This window comes from Callorhinus ursinus, unplaced genomic scaffold, assembly GCF_003265705.2.
Source record: "Callorhinus ursinus isolate GAN/ISIS: 27379988/994484 unplaced genomic scaffold, GSC_fseal_2.0 scaffold6, whole genome shotgun sequence".
NCBI classification, from domain to species: Eukaryota; Metazoa; Chordata; class Mammalia; order Carnivora; family Otariidae; genus Callorhinus; species Callorhinus ursinus.
The window spans coordinates 31146539-31158205 of record NW_027397068.1 but is presented as its reverse complement, the minus strand read 5'-3'; the positions used below and the strand labels follow the sequence as shown (position 1 = coordinate 31158205).

At 45.8% G+C, this 11667-nt stretch overlaps 1 protein-coding gene across 6 annotated transcripts in view; it reads left to right on the top strand.

Moving 5' to 3' along the window:
* The first annotated feature begins 2784 nt into the window (after positions 1-2784).
* Positions 2785-11667, top strand: part of FYN (FYN proto-oncogene, Src family tyrosine kinase) — a 210016-nt gene continuing 201133 nt past the window's right edge. For 5 of the 6 annotated variants that reach the window (XM_025864330.2, XM_025864364.2, XM_025864346.2 and 2 more), the window contains exon 1: positions 2785-2922. The gene's annotated coding sequence lies outside the window, so the exon portion shown is untranslated. The remainder of the gene's footprint in view (positions 2923-11667) is intronic. The other variant, XM_025864322.2, reaches the window with a different exon arrangement.

Here is an 11667-nt window from a genome sequence, read left to right as displayed (position 1 = left end):
GTGGGGTTCCTGGGTGGCTCAGTCAGCTAAGTGTCTGACTCTTGGTTTTGGCTCAGGTCATGAGCTCAGGGTCCTGGGATCCAACCCCACCTTGGGCCCCCACGCCTTGGGCCTCTGGCCTCAGGCCTCTGCCCAGCCCCATACCCTGCACTCTGCAGGGAATCTGCTTGTGACTTTCTCTCCTCCCTCTGCCCTTCCCTCTGCATGTACTCTCTCTCAAATAAATACATAAATCTTTAAGAAAATTCTCTAATAGCTCATTTAAAAATAAAAATAAATACATGAAGTAAAATTTAATAATATATTTTATGGAGCACAATACATTCAGACTATTATCATCTTAACATGTAATCAACATAAAAATTAATTACATGCTTTACATTTTTTTATGCTAAATATTTGAAATCCAATGTGTCTTTAACATTTACAGCATACCTTAATTTGCACCAGCCACATTTCAAATACACAAGTACATTTCAAGTACTTAACAGCCACCTGTGGCGAGTCGTTGCCACATTAGCCTGGTTCTAGAACAGTGGTTCTCAAGAAGTGGTACCCAGACCAGCAGCCGCAGAATCACCAGGGAACTCTTAGAAGAACAGATTCTTGGGCCCCATTCCAAACCTACTGAATCAGACCCTGTGGGATTGGGGAACACCAATCTGTATTTTAACAAGTCCCTTCTGGTAATTCTGAAAGATGCTAAGGTTTGAGAACCATTACTCTAGAGAGTTGCCTCTCCATCCCAATTCAAATCCAGGACAGCCATGTCAGGCTAGTACTAAGGAAGAGGAGCCCCTTCTCTTGAGATCAACAATTCTTGGCTAGATGAAGTTGGTATTCTCTTGTACGGAAATCCTCTAGTGCTTGTTGTGGTTCCATTTCTTGGGACTGTGGAATGAATTACCAGACACATAATTTAAACATGGTTTCATTTATCACTTTGTTTAAGGAGGAAACAACACCCCACAGTAACTACCCTATGCTATCACCTTGAATTTAGTTACTAAGTTCTCTTGTCCTCAGTTTCCTCATCCATAAAATGGGGATCCTTTAATAAATGTTGGCAATTTTTAAAACAATTTTTATTTTTTTTTTTTTAGTAATCTCTACACCCAATGTTGGGCTCGAACTCAGGACCGCCAATCAAGAGTCATGAGCTCTTCTGACTGAGCCAGCCACGCACCCGGGCAACTTTTTTCAAAGTACTGTGTATAAAAAGAAGTCAGCAAAAGCAACTCATATTTTTAAACAACAGTTTAAAAAAACTAGTGGGCAGGAAAGGTAATATAGATTTTGAGCATAGAAGCTAATTCACTTCTATTTCTCAGAACATTAGATTTGCTGAGGGGGGAGGGTAAGGTTCTTGCCAAAATCACTAAGCGGAATGAATCTGAGCATGCCTTAAAGGAGAATTTTCAGTAAACAGGAATTAACTATAAAGAAAATCAGGAAGCCAAAGTGTTTCTTTTTATGAAGTTACATCCTGCCATAGAAAAGCTGGATAGGAAATAAAGACTGATGCACTCCCAACTGTATACGAAACCGGCTATTATTTCATCAAGGAAAATCTGAGCAAAAGCTCAGATTCGATGAAGGAAAAAAAAACATGAGAAGGCTAATGTCACGAGAAACCAAAGACAACCAATAGCTACAATTAAACATGATTTGGGGAAAATCTATACAAACAAATCTCTACTCTGTGATTTCAGATTCCTAAATGGCCACCTGCCCTCTCCACCCCTCCCTCTACTTCAGGAATACTTCCTCCAGACTTCTGCTTGAAAATAAATATGTGTGTCCACGAAAATAGGATACTAATAGATTAATCTTAATTTCCTCCTTCTCCCCCTTCCTCTTTCTCTTTATTAATATTAATATTAATTGTGAGTTTCCAGGGTTCTCCTGGTTTTTCCAAGTTTTGGTGATGGAATTCTACCTTGCTCCGCACTCTTCGGTTTGATCAGCGAAAACGTTTTCGTTGGCCAATTTATCCTCCCACCTTCAAATGAAAAGACACCAGAACGGCAAGATAGCCCTTTCTCCGGGCAGGTTCCCATGGTTTTGGGGGAATGGCAGATGCCTTTCTGCAGTGGCAGCTGCAACCTTCCGCAAAGCCGAAACTGCAGCTCACACTCTCCCCTTCTTCCCCCGCCCAAGCCCACTACCTCGCAAGTCCACACAATCCTTAAAAGCACACACACAACTCCTCCAATCTCGCATCCCCTCTCACAACCCACACTGCACGCACGCCAGGATGCCTGCTGCCACAGTAACGCTCAACCCACTCGGTGGCCCCACCCCCTTTCAGCCCCGCCCCCGCCTCAGACACCAATGGGCGCCGCCCGCAGCTCCCGACGGATGCGTTGATAGGCCAGCGGGGCCTGCCACTCTCAGCGTGCGTCCCGCCCCGTCCTCGCTTGGGGCTGGGGCTGGAGGGGCCGGAGCATCAGCGTGAGTAGCTGCGAGCAGCCGCGGCGGCTGCGGCGCGTTGTTGCAGTTGCGCCATCTGTCAGGAGCGGAGCCGGCGGGGAGGGGGCTGTCGCGGGAGAGGAGGAGGGGTCGTCGTGACCAAAGGCCAACGAGACCCGCCCGCCGGTCGGCCGCGAAAGCAGAGGCCGAGTGCCATCCGAGCCGCGCGCTCTCTCCCGTCCGGGCGCGCGACGCTTCAGCCAGCGCACCGAGAGCTCTCCCGGCGCACACAAAGCCGCCGCCCGCGCCGCACCGCCCGGCGGTCGCCGTCCACGCCAGGGAAGGATCCGGCCGCCGGGCCGGGGACACCCGGCGCCGCCCCCTCGGCGCTCTCCGGAGGCCCACCGGCTCCCGAGCCCGGCGAGGAGCCACCGGAGCCGCCTCGGCCGCGCCGGAGGAGGGCGGGGAGAAGACCATGTGAATGGGCTCCGGAGCCTGAGCGCCGCGCAGGTAAGCGGCCGAGGATGCGCCGCAGGAGGGTCGTGGGGATGCTGCGGAGACGCCGGCCACCGGCGCCCCCGCGCTGCGCCGCCCCCGCCGCGGGGCCCGGCGCTGCAGTCTCCCGGCCGCCGCCGCCTCCGGGGCGCCCCGCGGGGCTGCCGGAGAGTTGGCTCCGCTGGGAGTCTTCCCGCGGCCGCGCCGGAGGACACCTCTGCGGGGTGCGGCCCTGAGGTGGCGCAGGGTTGGGGGCCCATTTCCTCGCCTGCGAGCGGGCGCGGGGTGAGAATAGGAATTGGCTGGGGGGGCGAGGCTGGCCCAGACTCCACCCTCGCCCTCCTTTCGGGGGCCCCCCACGGGGACTCGGTCTCTGTGTGTTGTTTTAATGTCAGGGATGATGTAATCACTTAATAATTGATGCCCCGTGCTGCTTCCCTCCCCATCCCATCCCATCCCATCCCACCCTACCCCACCCCTGCCCTACTCCTCCACCTCTCGGCCTCCTTCTGCGGTCGTCGCTTTCCTCAGCGCATCCTCCTGCCTATTTCTGGCACCTCCCTAGCACTTCCCCCATCCTCCCCTTCACTCTTCCTGTGCCACCACCCACCCAACCTTCCCCTGTCCCCCGTGTTGGAGCCTTCGCTCTTCTTCCTCTGCCTCCCCACCCCTTCTGCTCCCTCAAGCTCCTTTCTCCTCCCTTCCCTGCTCGCTGGATTTCCTCTCTACTTCCCCAGATCGATGACTGGGTTTTTTTTGTTTGTTTGGTCGCCTCCCCTCTCTTATCTCTGTGGCCACAGGCAGAGGGGACTGGGCCAGAAAGAGGCCAGCGAGGTTGGGCCCAGGCGGAGATTTGCTGGGACTCAGTGAGAAGAGGGATAATAAAATCACCCTTCTTGCCCCTCCTCCTCTTAATAAATCACACAGACTTGCTGGGTGTGTGTGTGTGTGTGTGTGTGTGTGTGTGTGTGTGTGTGTGACACAAAGAGCCCTTTCAGTGCACAGAGAGGAGACACACAAAGTACCCAAGGATGGGCACGATGATTCTTATTTCTCTTCACTGGGGCTTCCCTTTCTCTCAGATAAAGCAGTTGATTTTCTCTCTGAGAGTCTTTTCTGCCACATTTACCAAAAAATAAAAGACCCCAGATGCTGCGGGGTGGCAGGTGCTGTCATTTTGCTGTGTTCCTGGACCAGTAGTGTTGACTGGCAGCTGCAGTATTTCTTCGATTTAAGGGGAAATGATTCCAGCAGTCTTAAGAGTTGCTTTACTAGCAAGGTAGCCCTCCTCTGCCTTGTTTTAACCTCCTCTCTTTTGGGGATAGGTACTAAAGAGCTGGGGGATGATACCTTGGTGTGGGGGCAGAAGAATTTTGCTTCAGAATCAGAATATTAAATTGGTGTTTGGTAAGAGTGAGGCAGCCAGACTTCTTCTCTGAAGTCTAAGAAGTGCAAAAGTACTGAAATGCAATTTTGTCTGCCCAGTGGTGGTGTTTTACCCTTATATTTAAAAAAGTTTCTGGGGGCATCAAAACCAGAATAAATTGGTATTTGGAAGACCACTGGAGACTATGTGTCTTCCCCACTTCAGGGTAGCCTTCAGACACCCACATCTTTCCTCTTACCACCCAAGCCATGGTAATACTTTCCACCCTTTGTGCTCTTTCTCCTGCGTCCTGGTCCCATGGGTACTGTGCTTGCAGATGAAGGGACTCACAGACTTTTGGAGGAAGTGGTTTGTTAACTATCTTAGGTTTGGGGGCACTTAACTACGAGCAAAGGATGTAGAGAATCTTCTGACAGAACTTTGAACCATCTGTTTGGTGTTCCTCCTAAAGAGGAAATGTTAATGTAAATTTAGAGGCTTAATGTTCCATTTTGTATGCCAGTGACTCTTACATGCTTAATTGATAATGTGAAAACTTTGAACCCATTGATTCCTAAGAGCATGGCTCCTTGACGGCTATAATAGATCTGTCTCAAGTTTGTTCTTCAAGAATTTTATTAGAAAAGAGTTATGATGCATTAAACATTTACTTCTGCACTTTCTAAGGACATTCGTCGTAGAAGAACTTTTTATATTAAAAAAAAGCAATAGGGTTAATGAGTGTACTGTAAAAACAAAGGGTTGTTTGTTTGATGCCAGACCCAGGAAGGAAAGTCAGTGCACAATAAGCTCACACTGTGTTGACCAAGCTAAAGAGACTTAATGATAAGGTTGAATGTGAACAAATGCACACTCTGCTTTCTGTACTTTATGCTTTGTGCTGGGTCTGGACTCTCCAGTCCCATCTGATTTGCTTGGGTTCTATTTAACCTTTAGGGCTCAGCTCAAAAGTCTTTGATGCTTTCTCCATCCTCCCCTCCAAACAAATCACCACACCTCCAATTTTGTTTTCAGACTTCAGAAGCAGGGTTATGTTTGGCATGTCTCTGTTTCCATCATTAGCCAGTCAGCACAGTGAGAGAAGGAACCTGGTCTTACTTAATCCTGTTTCAATAAATGTGAGTTAGGTCTTTGGTATGTGCCAGGCACCTGGATTCATTAAGCTAATGTTAGCAGCTGTAACAAATAGGCCTGCAAAAATGTAATGGCTCAAAAGCATTAGATGTTTATTATTCCTCACGCAGTAGTCCACTTTTTAAATGCCTTGGCCTGGAAATGCCTTGGCCCATCACTTCTACTCACATCCTATACACAAGGGCTAGTTATATGGCCACATTTAACTGCAGGGGAGCCTGGGAAATATAGGTTAGCCACTTGACTAAGAAAAAGAATCAAGAAGAAATGTATTTTGGGCCCCCAGCTTTGCCAGATGTTGCCAGTCAACAAGGCACAGTCATTGCCGTCAGGGAGTTTGCAGGCTGATGAGAATTAAAATATATGGAAACTGTAGCCTGTACCCATCATTGCTTTTATTCTTTTGGTTTCTTGAGTTCAGCTCTTTTTATTTTGAACGTGTTTTGAAGAACTTTGCTTTTTGTCGATTCAAGTAGCTAGTTCCCACTCAGTGATTACTTTTAATACAGTGATCTTAGGCTTCCAGTGTTGACTTTGATATGGTTCTTTTACTCCAGGAGCATCTTTCTTGGCCCCGTTTTTTTTATTTGCTGATTTAAAGACTCCCAAAGTGTCTAGGAGGGGCCTTAGAAATCACAGTTCTACCTTGTTTTAATTGAAAGAGGAAAGCAGACTGCAGAGGAGAAATTTCTTGCCTAGGGCCATGCTAATGGGAAGGGAGCCCTGGCAGGCTCAACTCTCAGTCCTGCCTGGGTCCCCTTTACCACACAGCTGCCCTGACTTGGTGACTGTGAGCCCTGCCCTGCGTATTCCATGGAGATTAAGTGAGCTTCCAGACCTCCCAGAGCAGGGCAAACTGCTAAGTGTTCTGGATAGTTTCTGTTCTCCACAGGCCTCCAAACTGTTGGAGCAATGCAGTCCATACTAGACATCATACTTAATAATGCATGTAGTTTTGCTACAGACAGTTCATTATATTCATCTGATCTGCAAACATTAGCCAAGTGTGTTATTGTGTGCAAGGCACTGGGAGATAGGGTCATGAAAATGAATGTTTCTGCTGTCCTTGCTCTTTAAGGGCTCACAGTCCGCTAGAAGAGATAAAAATAAATAACAGCTAACTTTTATTGAGCATTTACTATGTGTCGATCCGTGTTGAAGTTCTAGTCTTAACAAAAATGATAGGAAGTGGTTTTGGTTATCTTCATTTTACAGATGGAAAATTGAAGCCGGGGAGGTTAAGTAACTAACTCAAGATCATATAGTTATTTGGTGGTAGAGTCACAATTCAGGCCCAGTTAGTTTGGTTTCAGAGCCCTTGCTCTTAGGCAATATGCAAAATACTATATACGGATATAATGATATTAATTAAAATATGTCATATGGGGGGATGACTAAATGCTTTGGAATTGATACTTCTAGTTGTTGTGAAGCAACTTCATATTTAAATAAAAATAACGTTAAAAATGGGAAAGCAAAGCATGTTGATGGGGAAATACTTCTACTCTCTGTGATTTCCTTTTTAAGCTGGGTCCTTCTGTGGGCCACAGACAGGTCTGTGTTTGTGAATTGTCCTATGTATTTACTCATTCAGCAGCATTCATTCATTGTATCCACCATGCCAGACCTTGAACTAAATGCTTCAGGGGCAGAGGTGTGATCCTGCCCCAAGGAACTTACCTGCATAAAGGAAGTCTCTGACCACCGTGACTTTAGAGGTCCTCACAAGAGAACATATAGAAGGGAGCGTGATCTCTTCAAAGAGGTGGGAAAGTGGGGCAGCCAGGCAGAAAAGGTTGGTGGAGGTGTCTTTGAGATGAAGAGTAGGAGTCAGCTAGTAGAGTGTTGTCAGAAGGCCATTGCCCTAGAAGGAGCAGCCCAGAAGGCAAATGCACAGACCTTTTGGGAAATTGCAAGTAGTTCAGAGTAGGTGGTGGTTGTAGAGAGATGGACAGAGGAAGAAGATGGGGCTAGAGGAAAAATTGAGAATGTTCTTGTAAGTACAGTTGACCTTTGAAAAACATGGGTTTGAACTGTGCAGTCCACTCACATGCATTTCTTTGATAAATACAGTACAGTATTGGAAATGTATTTTCCTTATGATTTTCTTAACATTTTTTTCTCCAGCTTACTTCATTGTAAAAATGTAGTATATAATAGATACAACATACAAAATATGTGTTAACTCTTTATGTTATCAGCACCCTCAACAGTAGGCTATTAGTAGTTAAGTTTCAGGGGAGTCAAAAATTATACACAGATTTTAGACTGCATGGGGGTCAGCACCCCTAACCCCTGCATTGTTCAAGGGTCAGAATGGCAGAATGCCATGTAAGAGTTATAAGTGGAAATGTGCTTTGATCCAATTTGTATTTTATAAAAGAGCATCTGGCCACCGTGTGGGCTGTTGTCCAGAGGCAGTCAAGACCGATGCAGGGAAGGTAGTTATGGAAACTCAGATGAGCAATAGATGAAGGTCTGAATGGAAGGAATGGAAGGGGGAGTGGAACAAAAAAGAATAAGCGGGGGTGAGACAGTATATGAGGGGGTGCAGAAGAAGGGTCCTGAGAACTTAGGTGGAGAGAGGCATGCAGACAGGTGATACAGTAAGACAGGAGAGGACAGGTATGTAAAATGATGACTTTATCATGGACTTTGGATTGTCAGGTCCAGGTGTGTCAGGGTAGTTGAATAGATGGGTCTGGAGTGAAGACGAGGACTTAAATATAAGTCGATTAGTAGCAAATCAGAAACTACTTGAAACAATGGATGTGGGCAATATCACTAAGGGAGTTTGCAGGCACGGCTGAGGGAGAGGAGCCCCGGCCCTGAATGGAACAGCCAGAGTGTTGAGGAGGCCCAGGGGAGAGAGGTGTCCCTGATCCCCAGGAGGGGAGGGTTATGCCCCAGAGATTAAGCAAAGTTAAGAATTAAAAGTGTAGTTTGATTTCGCACCAAAGATCTCTGAATCTGGCCAGAGCAGCATCAGGGGAATAAGGAGTGGCAGTCTACAGCTCTGCTGCTCCCCAGACCAAGGTAGAAACATGTATGAACCGCAGAACATACAACCATAAGGGTTGGAGATCATGTAGTCCAACATGTCTGTTTTCCTTATAAGGAAAAATGAGGCCCAGGGGGCTAAGTGACTTGTCCAAGGTGGCAGGATCACCGTGTAGAGCCAGGTGTCAAGCCTTCCAGCCCAGGTGAGGAATGTGATCAAGAGCAGGGATGCGGGTGTGGTCCTGGTTCCCCTCCCAGCAGTGTGAACTGGGCCAAGTTACCTAAACTCTCTGTGCCTCCCTTTTTGCACCTTTAAGCTTTGCTATGAGGAATCAGTGAGATAATAAATGTAGAGCACTCAGAATAGTGCCCCACACATGGGAACAGCTGTGAATCTGCTGCTGCTGTTTCGTGTGTGTGTGTGCGCGTGTGAATGCATGCACACGTGTGTGTACACACACATAACATATATATCCCTTAGGGAAGGGAAAATGAAGATATACTGTCTGCATAAAAGGAAATTTTGAATATTAAAAGAGATTTGGGTGATGTCAGGCCTGAGTCAAGAATTACTGGGAAGGTAGGAAAGTTTATATAGTATGATTGAAAACAGCATATTTAGCAAGTTTTCTTAAGAAATGCAGAGCCTTTTTAATTCTTGAGAGTAGAAAACATAAAAGTACTTTGAAATTAGCCCTATGAAAGTGTTTCTTGGTTTTAGTCAGATAACCAGAATTTTAGCCTATTTACCATGTAAATCCCTTGAGTTTGACTTCAGAATATCATCATACTTCCCGAAGGTAAAGACTACAGGGTAGAGGGAGAAAACATGAGTTATGACTTTCATGAACTTGGTTCCTCTGAAAAAAGGGTGATTTGGATTATTTAGAGAAATCTCTTTTTTTTTCCCCTCAGTGTTTCTAGTTGAGCAAATCTAATTTTTGGCTGCTAAAACACATGAGTAGCCTAAACAGTGTTACCCGACTGGACTTAGGAGACCTGCAGTACAGAGAGCCTAGGCTAAGTGGCACTCTGGACTTGATTAGAACACAGTAATCCTGGAAGGATATAAACTGAACTGGATTTATGGTCTAATAAAAACGTGGGAAGAAAATATAATGCTTACTGACTCATGAAACTTTAACAACGTTTGTAAGGCTCTGAGTTGTCGTAATGTTTGGATGAGAGCGTTTTCCCATTCGTCTCAGAGCTTCCAGAATGACCTGCAGGAGGCCTCACTTTGGGTGTGAAACTGACTTGGGTCCTTCCTGGGTGTTTTTAGGAAGCGGAGATCATCATTTCTGCTCTTGTAGACCTGTGACCTCAAGCAGCACCCTGTTGGTTTGGGCAAATATGTATTGAACATCTATTAACTGTAAATTTGGGGGAGAAAAATATACAGTATGGTAAGGTCTTAGCTCATTTCTTACTTTAATTCGTAAGGCTTTTTCTGAGGGCTACTTATTGATGGCCTTGTGATAATGTAAAAAAGCATGTAGCACACCACAGCTACTTACCCCTCCTTAAATACACCATAAAAATAACAATACCGACCACTTTTATTGCACCCTGGAGGCCTTGTTAAGTTCTTTACATACAGTAATTTACTTAATTATAACAACTCTGTGAGGCAGGTGTTATTATCCCCATTGATCAAATGGGAAGACTGAGGCTCAGAAAGGTAGAGTAACTTGTGCATTGTCACACAGCTAATTACTAGAGAAGCCAAGTCTGTCTGGCTCCTAAGTTCATGCCCACTTTTGCTCCAGAGCTGTGGTTCCTTGTTCCCTGCTTGCTTTCTAATGTCCTTGCCTTTGCTTTGCAGTTGCTTCTGTGTTAAGTGTTGAAGGATATAAAGACACGTTTACCTCCTAGTGGAAACCTCACTCCTTCATTGCTCCATTCAAGACTTACCTTCTGCGAAGCCCCTTCTTTGGTCATCTCTCTGGGCCCCCATGGCACTTGGTTACCTCCTCATCATCACCCTTATCACAGTCTGACCTATAAAGCAAAATGGCATCAGCTGGGTGAGAGAATGGGTGGATACTGGTCTTTTTCATTGACTTGTGAGCTCTTTGGAAGTCAGGGACTATATCATATTCATGGTTGATTGGCCAGCACAACACCCAGCGTTATTCCATGATGTACTATCATTATTATTCCCACTTAACAGAGGGGGAAACTGATGTATATAGGAGGCAATTTCCTCAGGCTCACACAGCTAGTCAGCAGCAGAGCTGAAATCTGAACCCAGGCAGTCAGTCTGACTCCAGGATCTATGCTCCTAACGCTAAATTTGTTCCATCTCTCAAATGAGATTGTAAACTGTAAGGATGGAGACAGTGCATATCCCCTCCTAGCCCAGTGCCCTCACAGTCCATGCCCAGTAAACATCAGCCCTCTTGTTCTCCCATCCACCCTGGCAGAACAACAAACAAAAAATATTGAACTAGGTCTTAGCTCATAATAATAATAATGAGAGAGCTTTAGGGCCATGGTTACATGAATATTCTCTGAGGATCTTATAGAGTGCATATGTCCAGGCCCTCTTCTGAGTCGGTAGTCTGGGGCAGGCAGGGTTGAACACTGAGATCTCTTCTGGATATGAGAATGGCAGTGGGGATGGAACCATCAGGGAGGCAGCTTCTGAAAGACAAGGCATGAAGGAAGCACAGTGAGTCTCGGCCACATTGATGAGAGCAGGCCATGAAGGGGTAGAAAATCATCAATCAGCCAGAGCCAGAGCAAGCAGCCGCCCAGGGGAGGCTGGGGATCAGAAATCAATCACAGGGAGACCACTTACTTTGTATTTTTAAGATTTCTAAGTACCTGCTTCTTTTGAATGTGCTGGTGGGATTTTATCTGATGAATTTAAACACTTTCATTTTTTTTTTCAGAGCTTCCATCTTTGAGGTTCCCAAAAATAGTAGGCTTTTCATGGAGTTGTATAAGGATTCCATCTGCTTTATACCAAAAAGTAGGGCTTTAATGGAAAATTAAAAATGAGCCAGATCGCCTTTCCCACAACAAAGCCCAGGGCACTTTTCCCAATCCTTTCTTCTTTTAATCCCCAGAAAGTTACTGAATCTGTATTTCTATGAGATCCTCCCCACCGCCCCAATTTAAATTCTACTGAAAAGGCAAATAAACACTAACAAGTTTCTTCATTTCCATACATTGTCTTATCTGTTTAAAAGCAATAATGGTTTCAAATATTGTGACTTGTAAAATTTGATTTT